We start from the raw sequence: 26,180 nt of genomic DNA, 5'->3' as shown, positions 1-26,180 counted from the left end.
AGTCTAGCTAAGAAGTCACATACGCAATGACTTCTCTGTCCTTTTTTCTTTCCAAGATAAAAATAAACATCTAAATATTTGAAGTAAATACTTCATAATTGATTTTAAGAGTGAGGCTTCTTAAGAAATTGGTCAATATAATCCCCCCAAAAAATGAGAGAATCAAACTCCTGACTGTATTCATGCAGAAGGTGATCATTAATTAGGATTTCTAGTTTTAAAACAAAGCAATAATAACCAACAAATAGTAACATTAGCTGTTACAAAGCATGTAAAACATATAAATATAAATACATGAAAGTTAATTTAAATGAATAAATCTTCTTCTGATAAAAATCATTAATTTGTTTTTGGGAACTAATTGTAGGTTGCTTGCTGCTCCCAAGCATGTATGTATTTTCTGAATAATCAAAAATAATCACAGTCCTCATCCTAAAAATATAGCATTTCTTCAGTAATAATTAAGGCTGTTTTAACTCCAGTGCACACCCACAACGGAGAGACATTTTAGTTAAAAGTTTTTTTTTTTTTTCAAAATACGATAGCATGGTACCCATATTGAATACACTATTAGATATTTCAAAGTCATTTCTTATAGGGAAAACTGATTATAAAAAACATCAGGTATTTTACTGCATTTTAATACCGGTGCCTACATGATTTTATAAAGATTTATCATTAGAAATAGTTTTATTCTAAATGTTCCTGCAGAGATTACCCCATTACTCACTTAATAGGCACCTAATAAATTCTTATGGAATAAATAAGTAACGGATATAACTGCTTAGCATGGTTATAAGGCCCTTCATGGGTTAGCTTCTACCTCACTTACAACATAATGCAGTGGAAAAAACAAGGCCTACATTTAGAAATAAGCCCAATAGGGTTTGAATTTCTAGCTCTCCTACACCTAGCTGTATTATCTTGGGCAAATTATACAATCTATCTCTTTCTTAGTTTAGCTATTTCATTGTATTGTTACAGGATTATATCAACAATATCATTATTCTAACATAAAATCAGCACATAGACACTTTTCAGGATTATAATCCTTCCAGTCTCCATATACCAGAGGCCTTTTATATTTAATCATAGGCAGTTTTCTCTATATATGATGTTCTTTTAATATGTGCTATTGTGGATGTTGTTTTCCTTCTCCATGTAACCTATTAATTGGTGGCCATCTAATGAGTTTCTATTGATTCATCAAGATTTAGATCATACATTTCCCTTTTATTAAATCTTCTTTGATTTATATTTTGAGAACACTGTTTTCAAAACATTCTTCATACCTTATTTTTTATTCTAAATATTTATTTATATTTAACTCTCTTAATAAATAGGTGAGCACCTTCAGTAGGGCAGGGAAGACTGTGATGTTTCTCCTTATTAAAAAAATCTCCCTAGATCTTTCATGTCCCTCTAGCCATTCCCCTGCCACACTAATTCCTTACTCACCACATCTATTCATGCTTTTCCCACAACCACTGTAATAAAATCACTATGGTAAAGGTTACTAAGGACCTACATCTACGATTTCGCCAAAACTATTGAGTAATTTTCAGCTTTGCAACCTCTCAGTAGTTTTTTTTTTTTTTACAGTTTACATCCTGTAATTACTTTCACTTTGCTTCTGAGGGCAGCACAGCCTCTTAGGTTTCTTTCTGTCTCCTGAGGGGGCTACTTACTCTTTTTTGCTGAATCATTACCATGTCTAAATGTACAAGTTTCTCAGGACTAGATGTTGCATTTTTCTATTTACAGTTCCTCTCAAGATTTCATCTCTACAGTGCTGACTCTCAAATTCATACCTCTAGAATTTCTGTCCTACGGCCAGCTGAATATATATCCACATGCTTGCATAATAGAAATTTCACATTTAATATGTACAATCCAAAATTTGTATTTTACAAGCGACACACACTTTGTTCATTTAGTTTTTCAAGTTTTGAAGCTTACTTGTCTCACAATCTACATTTTATTCCTCAGCTTTCTTTTCAAACCAGTTCTCAAATCTGACTTCCTCAAAAATAAAATCCTAATGTAAGTCCTTAGGCTTTCTCTTCTAAAGCATTTCAATATAGGTTCTTAATTGGCTTCTTTGTTTTGTTTTCCATTCTTGATCCTCTTTATTTTTAACATGTTAACCAGAGTTATTCTTCAAAACAATAAATTATATCCAGTCACTACCTATGGTCAACTATCAAATGACTTTATCTTACACTTAGAATAAAATTTAAAATCCTTCATAAGCCTACAATACCAATAATATATAATAATTTAGCATTCTTCAGGCCAAATTGTGCATAACTGCAAGTATAGTGAGATTTTCCAAGAGGTACAGAGGCAGAGATAATTTTAATGGAATATATTTTTGAGATCCTCAACACTTCTTTGTATTCTTTCCTAGTATTATTTGTCTGAGAAAGAGCCGATGTTTGAGTTACAAGGCTGGTTTTCCTTTACCAACATCACTTTCACAGGTTCCTTTCTCTCACTTTAAAAAGATGATACTGATGTGGGCTATGGGTGGGAGGCTCTTCATCCCTTCATAGATAACCTAAGCTGTCTGTGACTTGTGGATGTGGGACGGTAAGAGGCCGCAGTCCTGTCCTTGGTAACCATGGCAACGACTCCAGTCCCAGGAAACAGTTTAGCAATGCAAACTCTATAAACTTTAAATATTCAAGGAAAATGCAAACCAAATGTGTTAAAAGCTTATCTAGAATGTATAAGGTCCATGATAAAAGCTTACCTAGGATGTAGACGATATATGCTAATTCAAGCCTATTGAGCACTAAAACAAAGAACAATTTGACCATTCCTCTCTGTATAAAAGGAACTTGAAATTCTTGTTCAGGGCTCAGGTTTGAAACAGAAAGCTCCCAAGTCTAGCCAGCTGTCAATAAACCATTTTTCCTTCTCAAAATCATTCCTAAGTCCTGGCTTTTCTATATGCAAATAATTGAACCTCTCTCAAATTCTACAACAATACTACATCTGCTGTGTGAATTGTATGATAGTTAATTTCATGCTGGGGGATTTAATAACAACAAATATAACACACACACACACTCACCTGTGTATGTATGTGTGTATGTGTATTTAAAGAGAAAGAGTGGAATTGGAATTGTCATATTCTGATCAGTGTTGGAAATATCTATTCAGGTAGATTTGAATGGAATGGGAATAATGACATAATGACAACTATTCTTTAAGAACATCACCTCTTTTACCCCTACCCATTTTAAGAATCATTTACTCCTTTTTCTCTTTAAGAGAAAAATAGGTTAGTCATGGGTAAAAAATATATATAAGACCAGTTCATTTATTTCATCTAAACAAAAACTCATGACAAAATCTCATAATACACCTCACTGTGTCCATTAAAACAAAGGTATCATGCCCTAATCTATGCCCAATCCCACCCAGTTCTCTCCTTTGCAAATCCCAGCATAAAAACATCAGGTAGTCTAAAATGTAAAAACACTGAGAAGTCAAGAGGGTCATCTCCATTACATCCACAGCTTTAATAAAGTCTGCTTTACTTGGTGTACAGATTTTCCTGGTAGTCTTTTGGGGAACAGACAGTTGGCATTTGACAAAAGCAGGGAAAATTATCTTGTTAATAACTGTGTTGAAAAACCTACTATATCATTTTAAAAAGGCAAAACAAAAAACAAAACTATTTTCCCATATAATTTTTCAGGTTACTTAAGAGTGTATCAAGACACAAAAATTTACTTGAATTTACAAATCATTCAGACCAAAAAAACCTTTTCATTTCAGATATGTATCGTCTGCTCCAGGTAATGTGAAAAATTGGCTGAAAGGAGAAAGAGAAAATATGAAAACAATGAAAGGAAAAGTATAATCCTTTGTAGACATGGTTGCCTATAGGCTGAAAAATATCTAAGACTACTGCCATATTTTTATACTTCTAGAATGTTTAAGAGAGAATATATTTTAAGTTTTACATTTTACATTATTAGGCAAGGTAAAGTTCTATAAGGAAATAACATTTGACCCGATTAAAAAAATCAACTGCCAAATGGCAACATGTACTAATTATAAGATTTGCTTATAATTTTAGGAAGTTTCATCATTCTAATCATTTATTATCTTATATATAAAGGCATAAATAACTTAATAGTAAATAACTAGTATTAGAACTCTAAAAAATTCACCCAAGGTAATTTACAACATAAATATTCCCTACATTTTTATATTTCAATGTATGTTTTTCTCTTTTTTCACCATTAAGTAAATTTAATAAGACCATTTGCTCTATATTTAATATAGAAGACAGAATGATAGCCAAACCAAGCTGAACTTTTGTAAACTCTATTCTAGCACAGGACAATAAAACCATTTGAAGAACTAGAGCTTCATGTAGCTAATTCTATTCTCAGCAGCATGAGCTGGTTAATTCCTCATTAGCACTCCAGAAGATGCTGTTCATGAAGAGAGGGGAGATGACAATGGGAGAAGTTCCAGACAAGAGAATTTCTATTGAGCATCAGACAGTGGATAGCTTGTGATGAAGAATTCCCAGATTCTGAGGACAAAGGAGAAAGAAGTTGTGGCAGTTTGAGATTATTTTTGTGAAACCCCAAAAACGGAAAGATTATGTTTGTAAACTGTCTGTTCCTCTGGTTTTGAAACCCTTTGACTGCATTAAATTCAAAGGTTTTAAGTTACCTTAAAATCAAGTTAGGGCTTTTGATTTGACCATGTCAGTAAGGCATGATTCAGCTTGTGCTCCCACCTCTTTGGTGGGCTGATATAAATGGACACCCACTCAAGCAGACATGCAGAAGAGAAGAGAACTTGGTAATTTTGGTCCTGCCGTGTGATAGGAGAAGGTTCAAACAGCTAAAGCCCTGGAATAGTTGAGACATAACCAAAGAGAACAGAGAAGCTGAGCACTTGAGAAGGCCTGAGAGACCAGTCAGAGATCTTCTACCATATTATTTCATCATGTGGCAACAGACTTTGGTGAGAAAGTAGCCTTGAGTTGGACTCTTTAGGGCCTTATAATTCCAAGTTTTTACCCCAGATAAATACCCTTTATAAAAGCCAACAGATTTCTGATACTTTGCATCAGTACCCCTTTGGCTGAATAATACAGAGATTGTAGAAATGTGGGTGATCATAAAGAGAGCAAAGAAAGCTAGAATTAAAGAAGCCAAGAAGGAAACAGAGGACAAAAAAAGCATATGTTAAGGAAGACGATAAAACCAAGGACAATAGTGGTGAAAAAACAAATACTGAAGGAGTCAAATCAGAACAGCTCAGCAATCCTTGAACTTAAGAGACTCACAAATTTCAGGAAACCATTAAAAAGTGAGGAAATATTGGGAAGAAACATATTTTCTTTTTGAAGAAGACTTCTGGTTTCATTTTATACTACTTTGGCATGGACTGTATTTATTCAAAATGGGTTTTTTGTTTTTTTCTTGGGGAGTTTTATTGTGAGGTTTTCTAATTGTGAAGCAAAATCTTTTTTCTACCATGCTATATGTAAAAATATTTTAAATTGATGTGTTATTATGTTCAAAAACTGATCTATTAAAGAAATATTTGTCCATTCTGAGTTTTTTCCATCTTTATTTAAAAAATTGTACTTGAAAAAAACTATCTGTGGGTCTATAATCTCTGATAGTTATCTCTGGGTTTGCTTCTCTCCATATGACTTTATGATTCCATTGGTCTACTAACTGCATCACTTGAATCCAATTCCTGTGTTCAAGCATCTGATTTATTTAAGCATCATCATTCTTTTTGGGGAAATTCATTAGAACTCATAAACACCTAGTCAGCCTAAAGATGGATCAGCTTTTCACCTGTTGTCCAATCAGTCATGGCAGAGTGTTACCAAAAGTTATGGAGCCTGAGGATCAGAACATGAAAGTTTAAAGGAAGCAACTGCCTGTTTCTTTCATCAGGAGCCATGGGCATGAAAAACACATGGAAAAAAAGAGTTTCAGTATATTATAAAAGCTTTGGTGAGCTGATCGCTGCATAGCATTTAAAAAATTTCTCCTTCCTGAGGAATTATTCTAAATGTAAAGTACCAACCATTCTAACTTTGAATTCTATCTGAATCTTTGTTCTCATTCATTTATTTTCATACCCTGAATGTGTTTTAGTAGCTAAGGTATATAAAATATTTATAGACATACAAAATAAATATATAAAAAATCAAAGTCTTGGATTTATGTTTTTGGCTACATGATAGACTAAATCCCTGGGGGTAGTGGGATGGGAAGTAGGAACACTTTTAAAATTTATCTCTAGGTTAGCTAGAAATAAAGAATATTCAGAGGCAAAAACATCATGCCAGGATAACATCATGATCCTGGCAATGAAATCAGAACTTGGAAGCTTACTTTGCTCCGGTAAATAGTTAGTTTAAATCCTTGTTGTATAGTCACACAGTTTGCAGGTAACAAGAGATGAAGCCCAAGCCAATTCAAGTGAGAGATTCTAAAAGGACACCCGCATAAGGATAGTATTACAAAGGGCTATAACTTCAGTACAAGGTAAGCTGGAATTAAACCCTTCCACAGAAGAGACAGCAAGAGAGCTCACATCTTAAACTTAATGTTGAATAGCAATGGAAAACTAAACAAAACAAAAAATAACACAAAATCTCCCTTGAGGATTCAACATCAAAAGTCTGCCTCACTGAAGAATGCTATCCAGGTTAGAATATATCTCTTCACTGACAAATCTTTTAGAGTAATCAGGTTGTCAATGTGCAGAAATATCATGCAAAAGTTAATAAAAACATGTTCTTGGCAAAAAAATCACATCAATCCAGAACTCAGGGAATTTCCACAGATGATAATCCAATGAATTTAAATAAAAACTCAGAACAAACTAGTAGAAACAACATACAGCTTAGTCAGATCCATAAATATACTAAGAATGGGGCTTAGGGTTCACTAAGTAGTTGAGAACTCTGATGGAATACATCCTAAAAATAAGAGTGAACCTTAAATAAACCAATCCTCTCAGGAACTGAACCTCTGGTTCAAATTTGCTCAAATGCTAATTGAATTAAGGTGATCTAGGATTCTTTCTGGAAAGAGAAAACATCATCTAGTTATTAAGTCTGTTTCATTTGTCTTATGGAACTGCATGGCCTGGGTGAACTATAAAGTGTCATGGAAGTTTCAGACATATGTGATTAGAACAACATGAAAGACTGGTGGTTGTCTTAGCTTGCCAAAGGTGTGCTGATGCAAAGTACTAGAAATCTGTTGGCTTTTATAAAGGGGATTTATTTTGGGTAAAAGCTTATAATTCTATGGGCATGGAAAGTCCAAGCCAAGGCAACCTCAGAGATGCCATCTCACCAAAATCAGCTACTACCAATCCTGGAATATTGCCACATGGTGAAGCAAGATGGCTCCGTTCTCTGCCCAAGTTTCAGCCTTCCTCTCTGGGCTCACCCTTTCATCTTGAACTGCTCTGTGGGCCCAACTTCAGGCTTTGTGCCTAAGTCATCCTGTAGTTCTCTCTCAACTGGTACAGGGCTTGTTTCTGGGCCTCCTACATTAGTCTTGGCTGTACTATCTTCCCAATTTTAGCTGTAAGCTATCAGGAAAATGGTTCATCTCTCCCCAAGGCCTCAGCTGTTTGCACCTCATCACATGGCAGGATAAAAAATAGCAGCACTCTTTCTTCCTGTGCCTGTCTGAGTGAGTGTCCATTTATATCTGACCCAGCAAGGGGGTGGGAGCTCAACCTAAGTCCCACCTCACTGACATAGTCCTATAAAAAGCCCTACAGTAATCTTAACAGGTAATCTAATCAAAGGCTCCTCAGCTGAATTTAATTCAATCAAACGATATCACGCTCAGTGGAACAGATTAGTTTGCAACATAATCTTTCTTTCTTTGGGATTTGTAAAATAATCTCCAGTTGCCACAGTGGGGGAAAGGGCTATGTCTTCTTTGTGTCAAAGTGTCCCACTTACCTCTTCATACTCACCCATGGCAGTTGCATATACTCTTTGTAGGAGAGGAGGCAAAAGAATGTATGTTGCTGTTTAGATTTTGTGCTAGTGAGGTGATGGAGACTATTAGCATGCTACAAATTCTTCCTTGTATCCATTTGCAAAACTAAGTAAAAGTAATATCAGATGAAAGCCTAATTGCATCTCATGATTCTGATGGCAATCTTAAACCCCAAACTGGAATGTGCTGTTGCAGTTTTCATAGCAGATTAGAAACAGATAATGCTAGAATTAGTGATGTAGACTGGAGGAGTGAGAAAAAAGTATGCAGAACACAACACAGTGGAAAAAAGAGATGGAAAATATGAAAGAAAAAATCATGAGGTATGGAAAATAGAGAGAGAGGGAGTCTAAAATATATCTAAATGAAGTTCCAGAAGAAAATAAAGAGAAAAGCACTATTACAGCTTTATTTCTTCAGCTAAAGTATGGGCCACATGGTGTTCATCTTAATGTCATTCTTTAAAATTTGAGTATTATATGCATATTTTTAGCCATTCAATATTTACATCCCTTATTTAAAAATCAGAGGCTCTTTCCTCTGATAAGTCACATGATCTGTGATATAAATTGTTACTTAAATCTTATCATTGTTTTTACCATATTTTTTGAGAATGTGTTTCATCCCTTCAGAAAAAACAATAAACAAAGCACAAAAAACCACTCACATACACCAACATTTTTCATATTATTTATGGAGTACATTTTCTAAAAACCCTTTCAGAACAATAGCAGCGATATATGCAAAATATAATGATTGAAAGAAATGAAACTATTGGTTTTGAGTAGGTACATTGGAAAAGGCTGAAAAATTAAAGATGTAAATTCATTGGCTTGGCAGGCTCTAAAGAAATTAGTCATTAAAGAATGGGTAGAATTTTCTAGGTATATAAAGGAGTAAACACCTATCAGTTAGTGAATTATGCTATTAATGTGGACCTATTTATAGATTTTATCGTATAAATGGATATTTGAATATTAACATAAGCATATATAAACACAACTAAAATAAGTACATACATACTTATATTAATCACGATGAATTTCCAAAGGTTGAATGAAATTTATATAGAATTAATATATTTCAAGTCTATTTGCATAGTTTGGTAAAATTAAAATATTCCTAATACATCATGCTTTTAAAATTTATCGTATATAATTTCTTGTTAGTTAGAATCTAAAATGTACCTCTTTCTAATATTCTTGCTTCAGTACTTCAGATCATAATTACCCTGGAGCTACTAATCAAGTCTATATTAAGGCACAAAAGAAAGATACTTAGGATTTCCACTTCATATAAGAACTTATTAAGTGTTTTTGCAACAAGTTATCTAATTAACATTCTCTAAAAATTAGTTGAAAGGTAAGAGCATGTTTATCAGTCTGATCAGCAATGATATAGTCTTTATTTTTAGTTATGCCAAGTGCCCTGGGCATTGAAGTAAATGTAACAAAAGCTAGAATTACTTTCTGCAATGTAAAAGCTAAATTAATTAGTTTAAAACTCATTTATTTTATTCACCAATATAATTAAGAACTTGTCAACCCATGTAGCTCTTCATCTGCTTAGTGATGAGCTTCAGTGTTACATATCTTCTGGCAATTTTTACTTAGTGACATCCATTATATATAGGAAATTATAATTGAATAGCAGAAAGCAATTGTATATACTCAGGTTCCGAAGAAGAAAAAGATATTTTCTTTTACAAACTTGAATTATGAGCATAATTCATGTGAATTAATGGCAGCTAACAATTTGGTAAACAACCAGATTTTTTAGCGAAGTTAGGCAGATTTTCACTTATCCAAATAACTGTATAATAATAATGATTTGCTATATTATTGTATTAAAATTGTTTGTTTTCATATTTCTCTGTCCTACTAAAATGTGAAACCTTGGACTGGTACATCTGCAAGTTGTTATTCTAGCACTAGGTAAGATCAGCAGAAGGTGTAAGGAAAGAAAACTGTAAGGCACCAGTTTAGCAGTAATACGGCTAGGTGGCCATTTTTAGAAAGCAGACACTTTGGAGAAAGGAGATGATTTCATTTTTCAATCCAGCATTTCAAGAAGCACATCATTCATTCTTTCATTCTTCTAATGGGACAATTCTACTGGAAAGTATTTTCCAGACTAACTGGGGATATTCACAATTATGATGTAGTAGTTGTTTGCAGACAGTGATACTGTCTCTTTGCCCCAATTCTTCACCTTTGCCCACAAGAGGGCCTCCTTCTAGAAGCAGCTTCACTGCCCTGTAAAGTTGAGCATAGGAAGAATTTAATTAAATCCATTACTGAGAGGAAGTTTAAACAAAGAACAACCTATAATATCACCAAAATAAGTCAGATGGAGATGCATGCTTGTTTGTAATAAAGGGGTAGCGATGCTTTCTGCATCTTCCTTTGTATTTACTGTGATTTAAGTTTGGTATGCAATATATTAAATAAAACTTTTTTTAAAAAACGCATTGTTAGCTTTTCTAGTACTAAAGAAAGCACATCTTTTTTGCTAATTTCTTTGTGTTGTGTTTTTATTTATACTCTGACCATATTTAATGCTATAAAGCCAAAATTTTTTCCTTTCCTTTTCTTCTGATATAAATTCAGTGGGGTTCTATAAGTTATCAAAATTAAATAACACGAGTGACTTTACTACTTAATTCAATTGAGTTTAGTCCCATTCAGATTATCAAATTGACCACATGATATAGATAGACTAAGGATTTTATCATTGCTCAAAATAATCTTAAACTCCTATTTAATAATTTCTTTCTGGTCAACTTTATGACCACACAGACTTGCCATTTTTATTTTTTCTTTTCATTGTGTGCATGTATGTGTCTTTCACCAGGCATTTTACCCTTTTTGACAATATCTTTCCATAATCCCTGTATTAGTCAGCCAAAGGGGTGCTGATGCAAAGTACCAGAAATCTGTTAGCTTTTATAAAGAAGTATTTTGGGGTAGAAGCTTACAGTTACCAGGCTACAGAGTTTAAGTTACTTCCCTCACCAAGGTCTATTTTGGAGCAAGGTGGCTACTGATGCCTGCAAGGTGATTCAGCCTCTTCTGCCTCCTAAGGCTCAGTGGTCCCAGATTCTTCCCACCTTAGCTGTAGCCTGAGATAAGTCTCTTCTTTTTCCTGGGGCCTGTTCCTCTCTGGGCTCAGCTGCTGTTATCGCTCCACGAGGCCAGCTGTAAACTATCAAGCAAACAGTTCATCTCTCTTCCTGGGGCCTCTGCCATGTCTAATGGAGACTTCTCTCTTTTCCCATGGATCTGCTTCTCCGTGTATTTACTTCCTGGGACTCCAGCCAGGGACTCAACATCCTGATGTGGCCCAATCAAAGTCCTAATCATAATTTAATCAAGTAAAAGCGAAACCTTTGGAGATAAAACAATCTACTATGCTCAGAGGAACAGACCAGTTTACAAACATAATCCAATATCTATTTTTGGAATTCATAAACAATAAGAAATTACTACCAACCCACAGGACAGAGTTGGAGTCATTCATGTTTTCTACCTAAAATTCCAGGCTCATCCCATTTTAGAACTAATTATAACCTGGGACAGCTAACATATATATTTGGACTTTGTTTTGCTGCCTTTGATACTTACATCGCTTTTATTATGTATAAAACATCAATCACATCACAATATAGACTCTCTCACTTGAAACTCATCCCATTATAGCACTATTCTCTCTCACTTGGCTCCATGCTAGAGTATAATTGAATAATTCAGCCATGCAATAAATACTTATGAATTTCTAGTAGATGTCTAGTAGACACTATTCAATCACTTGGTGTGCAATAGGGAATAAAATAGGCATGATTCCTGTCCACAAGGAACTTGGGATATATGGAGATATAATAAACAAGAAACTAAACTGATATATTATTTCAAAGTATATGTAATGGAAAGAGGTGGCCATGACCCATTGAGAGAGGCTATCGTGGGGACTGGAAGTCTAAGAGAAATAATGTAGTGATGGAAATTGTCTTTGAAGAAATAAATGTAATTTAAGGGAAGATCTGAAGAATAAGAATAAACCAACCATGCAAAACATAAGTAAAAGTCCATTCTATATGGAGGAAAAACGTGTGCCAAAACACTGCAGATAAGTGAAAGAGGTGACATCAGCAAAACTAGCAGAGTAAGGACCTTCAAAAATCCTTTTTCCATAAAAAACACAAAAAGGTAGCAAAAATTATAAGAATCAACTTTTTCAAAACACTGGAAATTAACCAAAAGCTTAGAGCAACTCGGAGGGAGGAGACATTTATTTGAGAAAAATGGCTGAATTACAATAAGAATAGTGAGCTTTGTTTTAATATACCCTAGTCACATCTTACGCTCTCTAGCTCGGTGGTAACCTTAAAAAATAATAGCCCATGCTCTTTTCATCCTAGTAGCCACCAACAAGGCAGAAAAGAATTAGAGTTCTTTCAGAGCTTCATTCTGAAATAAATGCCATTATTTGAGCTGTCTGGTGGTTCCCTGGAGGACCTCACTTGTAAAGGTATCTGTGTTTGACCTAACTCGAGGTCCCTGACTGTATTTGTCAAAAAAAAAAAAAAAATGCAGGTAAATGTTTTAACTATGTGGCTGCCTGAAGTGTAGATTACAGTTGTAGCAAACAATATTCTAACCAAAATGCTTAAAAAGATAGTATCAGATCCGATACTGAATATTTCCTTAGAACTACCTATAGTTCATATATCACCTCTCCTGTTGAGTATAATCTAATAGTTAACTTTTCCAGTACATTTTTATTTTCAATTAATAAAATTTTCTTTGTTCTGTTCTACATGGTGGCACTGACTTTGGTCTGCTTTCAAGGTAAACACCATAATAATGTGTTGTTCTTATCATGCAATTATTTTTTTTTCTTTAAGTATTGACTCCGCCTTCTAAACAGTGGAATACTAATCAGTGATAAACAAAGAAATGATTTCCCAACATATATAACAATGTGGATGAAGTTTAAATGTATTTTAATAAGTGGACAAAGCCAGAGTCAAAAGGCTCTACGTTGTACGATTAAGTGGATATGACATTCTGTAAAAGGCAATATTACAGGGACAGAAAACAGATCAATTGCTACCAGAGGTTAGGGGAGGAGATGGTAGTTGACTAAAAAGGGGCCAAAAGGAAAATTTTCAGAATGAAGGAATTGATTTGCATGGTACTGAGGTGGAGGATACATCACTCTATGCATTTGTAAAACCCGTACAATGTGAAATTTAAAGTTTGCAAACTAAAAAAAAAAATCACGAGATGGAACATCTCTGATGACTACTCAATATAAATCAATCACACATATATGACATAACCTCAATAAAGGGAGTAAGGACAAAAGAACTGATTTAAGTGACAGTTAAACCATTGGGTTTTGGTTGGCTGCTGTAAGACTAAAGACAAAAACTAAATACCAAAAGAATTGTGCACAATCTAGTTGGTAAATTTGTTTCTCACAGGGGTTCAGTTTAGCAATTCTAAAGCTAGTTGGCAGACTAGGTGATTATACTCGGGATTTAGTAGATAAATGGCAACAATAAGAGTAAAGTTTCCCAGAGTAGGGAGTAACAAATACTCAAAGGGGAAAGGATGGAATGAAATTAGTGTATACCTAGTATGCTGTATACACTAAGTTATAGATAACTTATTATAGATATCCACATTTTTTCAGGATACTATATATTTCTTAGGTCTGTCTACAGAGAGGGTCCATAAGGAATGACACCCAGTAGCTCTCAGGACAAACAGTACCCAGATCTTTGTGTCTAAATACCATTTTCCGATAAGGAGAAATAGGTGTTTCTAGGCCCAGAACAGGGAAAATATACTGTGAGCCTGGAGTGTTGTGTAGTGCCAAAAAGGAAAGAAGTACTAAAAAAATATCAATGATAATGGGGGAATGTCAAAAGGCTGGAAGTGCAAAACCAAAAGAGTTCATCTGTACAAAACTAGAGGAATTTGAGTAATAGAATTATAATGATAACATTGGAAAGAATAGAATAAATGTTGATGAGTATCTGCTTCTATAAATGAATGATTGGATAAATAAATAACAGAGAAAAGATAGATCTTCCTTAATACCAGGTTAATCAAGGGTAACTGCCAGTTTTTATTAGGTCCCTGATATATATGATGAGAAGGGGAAAGCTAGTTACCTCTTTTGTATTCTTCCAAGACTCATTGCCACAATCTAATCGGGAGAAAATATCAGACAATCCCAAAAGAGAGCCAGTATACCAAATATCTGGACCAGTATATTTTTAAAAAGTCAAGGTTATGAAAAACAAAGACTGAAACTGCCATATATTGGAGGGTACTAAGGAGACATGAAAACTAAACATAAGGTGATATCTGAAAATGGATCCTAGAAGAGGATGGCACTTGACAACCACTATGGTTCTGACTCTTTTTTGATGAAAAATGTTTTATTTCATTAAATTTAAGAAATTCTCATTATTGAAAAGAAAAAGGAATAGAAGGGGAGAAAATATATAACTATGTATGTTTGCTTATGCCTAAATGTATATACAGATACATAAACATAAATGTCTGTATGTGTATATTTATACACACAGTTCTCATAGCATGTGTAAAGAGTATGAAAAGAACTCCTACATATCAATGAAGATCAGATCACCAATTAGAATAATGAATGAGTCTCAAAAAAACAGTATCTAAATGACATATGGACGTGAAAATATGCTCAATTATTTGTAATTATTCCTTCTCAAGGAATACAAATTAAAAATACAATGTGTATACCCCATAATCACTAAAATGGCTATAGATATGTGATATTTTTGTGATGGCCAGCATGTGGGGCAATTGGAACTCTCATACACTAACCGGACTGATAAAATAACTTAGACAAAGTAATTTGATGGTTCCAACTAATGTTGTGCATAGAAACCCCTTACGATTTCAAATTTCTATTTATAGATATATATCCAATGGAAATACATTCATAAGTTGACTAAAAGATATGTACAAGAATGTTTATAAGATGTACAGAAATAAGAAAAACTTAGATATCAATCAACAGAAGCATGGTTAAGACATTTTAATATATTTATATAATGAATTACTATAATTAAATAAATGCATTATTGCTATGCACAACAATGTGGATGTATCTCAGTATGCAAAATAAAAAAGTCTATAATGTATGGTTCCTTTATATAAAATTATGAAATGTACAAATATATCTATGGGGTTAGAAATAGATAAATAATTTGGAGAATAAGCTATAAACTTATGAGTGATCCTACTGGTACTCCTGGGCTATCTGTAGCCCATTTGCCTAATATGAAGGAATAAGGTTTGATAAATTTGTGAAGGATTCTGAAGTCTTAGATCATTACCTGACAGATGGTAGTGGTAGGCAATAAATATTTATGAAAATAATTTTTTAAATTTTTTAGGAGGTAACAGGGATTGAACCCAGGACTTCGTAAATGAGAAGCAGGCACTCAAACCACTGAGCTATACCCACTCACCTGTGAAAGTAATTTTGCTTTCAGTTAAAGATAGACAATGGCAAACTGGTCTTATTGAAAAGGAAAATTATGTGATTTCTTTAACTATTCGACAAAAATTGAAACAAAAAGATAACAGTAAAACTGGATACAGAAATAGAGGTATAAACTCATTAGCTAATATTTGAAAACATAATAGAACTCATATAAAGCTACAAGATTATTATAAAGATTCTCCTTAAATGGCAAAATTGAAAAAAATAGGTGTTTACCATTAATAAAAAAGCAAGAGAAGATAATATTGAGATGAATTATTTGTGTTCATTTCATTGTAAATGGTTAGTTTTTTTGAGAGGTATGAAAAGCATGGTGTGATAAAGTGAAATAGGGCTAGAAAAAGATTTGGATGTACATACATTGCAATAAACCATAGTGAAGTGAAAGGAAAGAATAATCTAAAAAAAAATAAAGATTTCTGGGAGACTTTACTGATGTCTCCACTCACTTTCATTATTTCTCTGATTTTTCTTAAGTGCTTAAACTGCTCACCTAGAAGAGGAAAAAATTTAAGGCAAAATAATACTGTATATATAATATTGGCCTTGGAATTCATAGAAGGATAATATTAGAATACTATAATGCAAGATGTTGAAAAGAAATATCTCACATGTAAGGTTGTGTATATATTATATTCCTAAAAGAGAACCTTTATAAAACATGTTGTAATTCCTCAATTGATAAAATAAAATTACTTTGTTGAGTTCCGTTTATGTATAACTGAACTCTAAAGTACAATACAGGTTCCACATATCAGCAGTCTTGATCACCTTTCTGCAACTGGCTGGGTTTTAGAAAATATTTTGATGAAATTGATTCTTTTTATTTTAGTGTTTCAAATACAGTAAAACTGGGTGAATTTAGTGACTGCACTATTGAGGATTGAGTTACAATAGTGAACAGAAATGTATTCTCCAGCAAATCTTATTTTATGACAAGAATATTTATTTCCAATATATCCTCTAAAATATGCTCAGATAATAGATGGAAATAAATGAAAACTAATATATTTTGACAATTCAGTTTAGCTCCTTACACTTGAATTAAATCTGAGTTTCTTTAGATGTCTAGAAAGCACTGTAAAAACTGAACAATAAACTTATCTGTCACAGGTATCTTGACAAAGTAAGGTACTTTTTTTTCCCTTAGGGCAGACAATATGAATTCATTTTCAAACAGAGAAAACAAAAGATTTTGAGTAAAATTAGTTTTTAAATAACTATGTCAAACAAGCTATTCATATCCTAGTTTTCTTGAAATGACATGGAATTCTTAAAACAACACATTTGTTTTGTCATTCATATATCAAATAGTTATGAACCATCTACCATGTACAAGTCCCTCTTCTGGAGAGTCAAACAAATCATTAAAACAGACAAAAATTTTACCTTCATGGAGTTTATATTCTAGTAGGGGAAAATAGATTTAAAGAAATCACACAATTACCAAGGAAATTATATATTACGTTGAAAGATAAGTATATGGTAAGTATTTATGGTAACATAGGGAGAGGACAATTGGTAATGGACTGGTGGCAACATTTGGTGGGATTTATTGTTGCTGGAAAGCTGTGACCAAGACATGGGATATAGGCATCCCGGAACCAAGGGTTGGAAGCAGGAGCATAGAATGTGTGAGGAAATTAAAGACCACAATGGTTGGAGTTTTGTTCAAGGTGAAGCATAGAGGGAAGAGTGTAAAGGTCAAATTGTGCTGAGCTATGCCAGGTACTGTTCAGGAGTTCTGGGTTTATTCAATGTGGAATGAAAAACCATGGAAAGACTGAGTAGGAAAGTGATGTGATAGTATTTGATTATTAAGAAAGTCTCCCTCTCTCTCCCCCCCTTTTTTTCCTCGCTGTCTCTCTGGCTTTGTGTAGGATACACTAGGATTAAACTAGAATGGAATAAGGAAGAAGCTGTTGCAATAGCCTGGAGATTGATGTCTGTGATCTGAGCTATGCTTTGGAGGCTGATGGAGAAAAGAGTGAAGGAATAGACTTTCTGATAATTTGGATATTGTGCATAAGGGAAAGCGAAGAAGGAATAAAACATGCTTCCAAGATTTCCAGTTTGAAAAGCTGATAAATGTGGTAATTATTTATCTGAGACGAATGTGGGGTATAGGTAGGGATGAAGAGGTTGAGTTTACAGTGGAAAAACAAGATAAATATTCAGGATATGTTTGGTTTTAGATAAATTTGAGGCTTCAATGTGGAGATGGCAATTACTTAGGTAAATATTAGAGGAGATGTCATAGTAAATTTCTGAGCTGGACATACAAATATGACTGTAATCTGCATAAATGTTTTTGACTTTTTAATCTATGAGCATGAACAGAGGTCCAAAAACTGGGGCTGCAAAATTACTTTAACCTGAATTTATGTAGAGAATTTGGCACTTATAAAATTAATTCAGAAACATCTAATTAGATGAAGAAAAAGGAGGAGGATGAGAAGAAGGGGAAGAAAGAGAAGATAAAGAATAAAAATGGAAAAACAAACTTGAAAGAATAACAATAGAAGTCAAAGGAAGAACACATTTAAAAAGGAGGTAGTGGTCAGCTGGGTTTAAGAATCTGAGTGAGGATCATTAGAAATCCACATACAACATTGCTGTTTCTTGGGACCTGGCAAAGGTCATTGGAAACTTCAATAGAAGCATTTCCAGTGGACTGGTTTGGAGCCAGAACCCAGACCAAAGTAGAATGAGGTATAAATGGGAAGTAAAGAAATGGCACTAACCTGTTTAGCCACTTTTAAAATAGCCTTGGCAATGTGTAGCAGAAAAGTATAGTGGCAACTAGAGGAGAATATGAGGCAAAGGAATGATGACATTTGGGCTCATACTGCAATCCATTGTGACCTGAAAAGTTCATTCATAGTAAGTGTGACAGAGAAATCAGAATGTCTGCTTAAGCAAAAGAGATTTGGAGTCAGACAGCTGAGTCAGATCCAAAATTTTTCAATAGCTAGCCATGTGATCTTGCACAAGATACTTTACCACTGCAAACCTCAGGATCTTACATGTCTATGCTTTTTATCTTATGTATCATAACATGCATAATATATCTGGTACATAATTTCTTGTGAGGATTACAGGAAAGAATGCATGTGAAACTTTTAATATAGGACCTGGAACATTGTAAATGCTTTATAAGATTTGCTTCTCTTTTTTCTTCTGTTTTATTTGCATCATATTCATCATTATTTCCATCCAATTGAATAGGATAATGGACACAGGCAAAACCAATGTAAAATCATAGATAGTTTTAGAAGAATCTATGGTGAAAATCCCTTTGCTATGATATTTTTGGAAAACATACAATTCTTTTTTTCCTGGAATTCTTTTACCTGCAGAATACTGTTCACCTTTTTAATCTTGGCACTCAGGCTTTAGGACGAGTATTTTCACGGTAGAAGGGCAGACTTGAATTGAATGAAGTACTTCTATGGAATACCACTAGAGGACAGAAGTGAGTCATACAACTAAGGAAAAAGGGCTTCAGGGACTTGTCCTGGATGCCAAAATAGGCTTCCCTAAGACAGGAGATCCAGACACCAGAGCCAAATAATGTTTTGTTAAGTTCGTTACTTCTAAGTTAAATAATGGAGCAGAAATTTTCCCCAGAGCCACAATTTGATTTTTTGCCACTCTGTACTTACAGTGCTATTATAGCTATTACTTAATTATCCATTATTTTATTTTTAGTTGTTTGTGTACTTATCATCACCCACACTTATGTGTAAAATATTTGAAGTCTGGAGCCATGTCCTACTAGAGTAATACTTTAGTAAACTCTTGGAATTAGATTTCAACTCTCATCCTCATCAAAGAAGAGAGAGACAATAGCAGTATACATTCAGGTTATGGATTCAGAAACTGAGATACAGGTAAAGAACGTTGACTTTTCTTTGTAGGGTTAGGTATGGGTTAGAGTTAGGTATGCTGAAAACCAAAATCCACCCCAGAATAATAAGTAAATATGCACATAACCAGGGCTTAAAAGGTAGTCTCTTGATGAAGAAGCACCAAGGAAATAATATTTATTCAGTACCTAATGTGTGCCAGTGTTACATCTTAAAAAGCCGTTATTTTATTTCTCTCTTCATTTTATAAATGAGAATGATAAGAAGCAGAAAGGTTTATCAACTTTCTTGCTATCATAGAGCTACTATATTGGAGACTGGTTTAGACATATCATTGACTGAAAAAAAAAACAACACAACATGCTTCTTTTTTTGAAGGGTCTGGGCTGCTGCTACCTGACATAACAAATTGCCTTGGGCAATGACAGGAAACAATGCATATTAACTGAAAAAGTTCTATTCATCAGAACAGAAACTCCCTGAATTATGCTAGTTGGAGTATTCAACTCAGTGACTCACTTAAGAAGAAGGAAACATCCTGAAGTTCAGTGATCATCAATTACAGCAAGTGTGCTTGAAAAATAGGAACTAAATTCTTCCCTTCCAAAATTTTCATGGAAAGCATAGGATTTTCTGGATCAAAGACATATGGATGGGAATTTACGCTGGATACCAGTGGTTCTGTTGAATTCTCACTTTAAAAATAATGATCTTAGAAACATTTCAAAATTATTCCAAATCTACCTGTACAGATTTTGCCTCCAACAACTTGGAGAAGATTAAGGTGAACTCAGTTCAGAATTTTCAGAGTAAAATTACTCTGTAAAATTACTATATTCAGAGACTAAAATAGAAAATCTGAAACAGAAGGCTATTGATTCCTAATTCAGAAGAACAGGTAATGGCTTTTCTCAGATTTAAGCAGCAAGGCAATAGAAATAAATGTTATCTAGAAGGATGTCGGCAGAAGAGGTGAATGGAGACAAGACTGCAAACTTTCCATAAGCATTAAGTGAAGATTTGAAATCATGTTGGGGAAAGTGGGTTGTCTCCTACCCTCTCATTATTTTTGCCTTTAATACTTACCAGGTAGTAGTTTTAAGGATCAATTAATATTATACCATAACTAACAAAAAATAAAAAGAGAGAACAAAATCTGATGTGAAGAAAAAAATAAACTACAATAATGTAAATCTTCCTTTCAACCCACACTGACTCTAGCTCCTGCCCTCTCTCTGTATTGTGAGATAATATGGATTAAGGAATTTTAAAATCATTGTGTGTTACAGTGTTTTCTTTATAAACAGCGAGGAACGGAAACGCGCTGTCAGGCCACGGACACAACGGAGGGGCCTTCGGTGCCTGTTGCTGAGGGAAGGAGGCCGGCCTGGAGAGGCCGCGTGGACAATCCCAGCCAGGCTACCTTCCGAAAAGGGCAAAACTGCAGACTAAAAAGATCAGAAGCTGCCAGGGCCAGGGGCCGGGGGAGGGAGGGGCCAGGCAGTGGAGCCCAGGGCACGGTTAGCGCCGTGAAACTGCCAGGGAGGCGCATTTTTGTAATATGTTTAGATTTATCAAAAAATCATTAAATTCCCAGAAAAATAAATAAGCAAATAATAAAAATGAAAAATACAGAAAGTGAAGCTTTTAACAAACAAAAAAAAATTAAGCCTCACCATTAATCATAAAAATGTATATTAAAACGGACTAAATTATACAGAAACTGGAATTTTAAAATTGTATCATATATGAGAGCATCATAAAGGTCACATATATATAGGAATAAATATAAAATAATGTGTGAGAACACTATACTTATTGAGAGGAGCTAAAGAGGACCTAAATAAATGGAGGGAAAATATCAAATTAATATACTTCAGTTCAGAATTTTGTAGCATCAAATTTTCATATATAATATAAATTCTAATATGCATGTATGCATGTATATATGTATACACACGCATACACGTGTGTGTTCATGTGTGCCTTCATGCTACGACAACTGAGTATTTGCAACAAGGAGTGCATGACACACAAAGCCTAAAACGTTTACTATCTGTGTCTTTACAGAAAGGGTTTGCCAACACCTTCCATAGAGCAACAAATTCTGGGCTCTTTATCATGGACATTTAGTGTTTGCATAAGATATAGGAAATTCTTTGATATGTGTCATTACATATTACCTTTATCTCCCCTTAAATATATTCTTGGGGGAGATAAGTGTTTTTATAAACCAAAAAATACCCCAGTGTTCAATAAATAAAGAAAAATAAGACAATAGAAAGCATAATAATTTTATCAAGACATAAAATTAAAATAATTTTAAGAATACAACCATGTAAAAATACCCAACGATAGAAAAAGAATAAAAGGTAAGACCCACCAATAGGTAAGAACACTGGATTTCTTTTTCTATAATCTGCTATTATTTTCTTATTCTTTGTGATCATGGGAGACTTTCTAAGTGAAAAAAATAAACAAAACAATACCAGTTGTATAGATTTCATGTATGCCTGTGCTCACTAATCATGCCCAGGATTATATGTGACCAGAGATGACGCCTTTACTAAATTATACAAAGACACTCTGAAGGATGGGCTGCCTGTGATCCTGTTTCCAGGACAGAATTCTTCCCTGCTTAATAGTACAGCGATCTGGATTTTCTATTATGTGCAATTAAGTCCCAGGAGTGGATTTAAGGCTAGATTTTGAGAAAGAGTCTGCATTTAGATAGAAGCACTCCTATGGTTTATCCTCAAGCATAAATAGATGGGCCCAATGTTTAGCTCAACATAAATATGCCACTCTGAAATTTTTAATATTGTATATTCTCTGTGAGGGCACCAATCTGACCTCAGGAAATATAAACCATAATTCATTATTCTAGAAGACTTTTTCATATATTGGTTAAAATCAGCACTTGCCAAAAATGTATTGAAAATATCTGTTAGCACAGAGTACTTTACTGACTGGCAGAGACAGTGAGGAGCAGTTCAGAGAAGAAAGTATCTACTCTGTGACCCAATGTCCTACATGAAAATGTCAGTGACAAATGATATTTAAATGAGGTCCAAGGTTTGAAAACATTCTCCTCATATGAATAAATACATAAATACACCTCTCTTATTTTAGTGATATAAATCAATAATGGATAGATGGCCCATCGATTTAGTGTTAACCCTTTTTCATGATATATATATTTTTAGCTGTCCAGTCCCAACCTAGCTTCCTCACTTTAAATTGTCTCTGAGTCCATGAATTTCAGAGAAAAAATTAGTAATTAGTACCAATTGCGATTTCTTATTTCTTATGTCTGGAAAAATATTATGTTACTGTCCTCTTTCTGTAAATGCCTCCCTTTTCTCAACCTGGCAAACACTTTAAAGATGTAGCTAAAATGTCACTTTTCAGGTGACATCATTTTCCGATTGTCAGATTTCTTTCTACATTCTTTATCCATTTTTAAAACTTTTTAAATTTAAGTTTTTAAACATACTTAGATTACATAAATGTTACATAAAAAATATAGGTGATGCCCCATGCCCTACCCCTCCCATACTTTGCCACATTAACAGCATCCTTTATTAGGGTGGTACATTTGGTGAATACATATTGGAGCATTGCCACTTAGCATGGATTATAGTTTACATTATAGTTTACAGTTTCTCCCACACAATTTTATAAGTTATGACAAGATATATAGACATTCTTTATCTTTTGATAATGTTTTATGCAGTCAAATGTCATCTTCCCAAAAGACCGTCAGAAAAGTCTGTTGATCAAAAAAAGCTAATTTTACCTATAATTAGCACTATGCTTGCTCTGTGTCCCAGAAACTTAAATCTTAAGTCTGTTCATATACTGGTTGAGCCCTGAATCTCAGCAGAGTTGTAACTCCTACTCTATAGTTCTCTGGACTCACCTGGGACAACTAACAAAAAGATGGTGATAGACAATGCCCATCCCTATAAACAGAGAGTATCTACAACTGCAATCAAGATAGTTCCATCCATCTGCTCCATGGAATCTAAGACTCTTCTCAATTAGAAGCAGAATATCACCATCCCAAAATTCTCAAGACTGGGGAATGAACAATGGACTAAAATAGACTTAATATTATTCTATTATTATTATATTATAGATGTTATTATTCTAACAATGGAAAATATGTATCATTGATATAAAGGCAGTGGCCACCAGAAGTTCTGAGGGAAGGGAGAGGGAGAATAGGTGAAACATAGGAGCATTTTTGGGACATTAGAATTGTACTACATAACATTGCAGTGTTGAGTACAGGCCATTAGACATTTTGTCAAAACCTATAAAATTGTGTGTGACCAAGTGTAAACTATGAAGTAAATTATAGTCCAAGGTTAGTAGCAATGATTCAATATGTAGTCATCAATTGTAAAAAATGTAACATACCAATGAAAGACATTGTTGGTGGGGGAAAGTATGGGAGGAGAGGGGTGAGGTATATGGGAATCCCTGTATTTTTTACATAACATGTAAGTAACCTAAAGCTTCTTTAGCAATTACAAAATGTTAAGCAAAGCCAAACTTTATTAAGTGCAATAAAGGAGAACATTGCCTTGAGAGATTGTTAGTAGTATATCTGAAATAATGAAACAGATCCTTGTTTTCCCTATTTCATCATGTGCCCCCTTTTACTTTTTCTTCTCTTCTCTTTTTCACTTTTCCTATTTTTCTGCTACCTGACTCTGAGAAATTGCAAGTCCTGCAAAGCGAGCTCTCAAAAGAATTGTTCTGACAGATGCCTGAATGGGTTGTGCCAACAATTCCTGGCAGTAGGCATGAAAAAACAATACAATTTCTAATTTGTCCAATCAAAATATTGCAGCAGTTAGAGTTAAGGTAAAATTCCACCTAAGCCAGACCACAAGGACACACAATAGTCTTCTCTCTTTACCCTATGAAGCTCCAGTCTTGCTTTGCATCAAGGTAGCATTTGGTCTTTAGCTGCTCCCTGATACACATCAACTGAATAAAGCCTTTAACCCTTGATTGAATCACTTAAGTACTTCTTTCTCTTGCCATGTCCCAAAATAGGAATGTAGGTAAGGGTACTTGAAGGATTTTATGACTTTGGCTATGTTATTTTTAATGTGTGTCTTACAAATTTGGGAGTAGGTTGAGAATGGACAGAGATTATGACTTAATCACTATTGGTTGGCATGGTAAGAGAGGGTCTTGAATTAAGTTTTGTTTGATCTGTAATCTTATCTTCCAGAAGCAAGTATTTTCCGGAGCAAGTAGATAATTTATTTTACTTTTAATGCCTCATCCTAATATTGTTTAACAGATTCAGAAAAACATGCCTTGTTCCAGTATTCTTTCATATAATATGTGTGTGGCTCTAATGTTATTAACATAAGCACTGGGAAAATCTAAATTTGCTTTTCTCCCCATATATCCACGATAACACTGAGCTCATTTAATATAATTATTTATAATTATAATTATTGCAATTACTATTATTACTTACCTGGTTGCATACTCCACCAGACAGTGGAAACTTATAGGGAAAATGCTGTCCAATTCATCATTACACATCTATGTCCTTAGAACAATTCAATGATTGTAACAAAGCCTTAAAATTTCAGAAAAATTTATTTGTATTAGCAGACATGTCTAGAGAATACCAGCTTTTTATGTTAAACTACAAAAACGGAACAAATAATTTCTAATACAAAATGTACTATATTACAGAGTCCTCTAATCTAGCCCGCAAGCTAAGCTATGGTGTATCTAGTTTAAAATACATGCATTTTTCTGCCTGCCTACAAAAAATGTCATTGAAGTTATATTCTGTATTTTATTCTGCATTAATCAAAAGGGAGTATTTAGTATAATTTAAAAGTAGAATTTCACATTGGTAAATTATAAGCTATCTTAGGACATTGCCTTCATGTTCAGTGCAGTCAACATTTACTCTATGTCTCCATGATTCATTCAATAGTAGAGGTAATATTGAGGAAAAAATGGTAAAGTAAATATCAAATACAAAAGGCAAACCTAATGTTGTAAGGCCCTATCTCATCCTGAGACAGCATTGAAGGTAAATAGGGACCTTTTTTCAAAAAGGAAATGAAAGTGACCTAAACATGTCATTTCTATAACATACAGCTTTGAGTGTCAATCTTGTGCAACAGAAATTTAGAGTAGGAGCATTTTAAAAACTGGGCAATTAGAGGATGGTGGAAGAAGTCTTGACTGATAATAGATTGAAAGAATAAATAAGCATTGTAGAATGTTCTCTGTAGGTGGGCAGATCCCCAAAATAAGTCAGAGGAACATATCATGTTTCATCTCCCATTTTTGCCAGTAAATTAATTCACATCTTAGTTCAGAGAAACGTTGAGTGAGCAATTGTAACAAAAGCATTAACAGATGCTTGACATACAGGAGGTAGAGACCAAGTACCTTCTCTGCCAATCCCTCTCCCCAACATTCTTCAGGGTTTTATTCTTTCTATACATTGGGTTTTGTGGACAACCTAATGACATTGATAGTCAATCAGGATTGTACATTAATGACTTCATAATATACTTCCACCATCACCCCAATACCTACTGCTGCTGTTTTGAATGCCCTTTTGGGACTACTGTTGAGCAATTTTCAGTTTGCCATTAAAAGGTCCCAAAACGGGTTCAAACAATTCCCCTAAAAATGTAGTACCTAATCTATTTCTCTTACTAATTATCTG

This window comes from Dasypus novemcinctus, chromosome 14 (genome assembly GCF_030445035.2).
Source record: "Dasypus novemcinctus isolate mDasNov1 chromosome 14, mDasNov1.1.hap2, whole genome shotgun sequence".
Classification (NCBI taxonomy): Eukaryota; Metazoa; Chordata; class Mammalia; order Cingulata; family Dasypodidae; genus Dasypus; species Dasypus novemcinctus.
The sequence above is the reverse complement of the archived record's forward strand: the minus strand, read 5'-3'. Positions refer to the sequence as shown.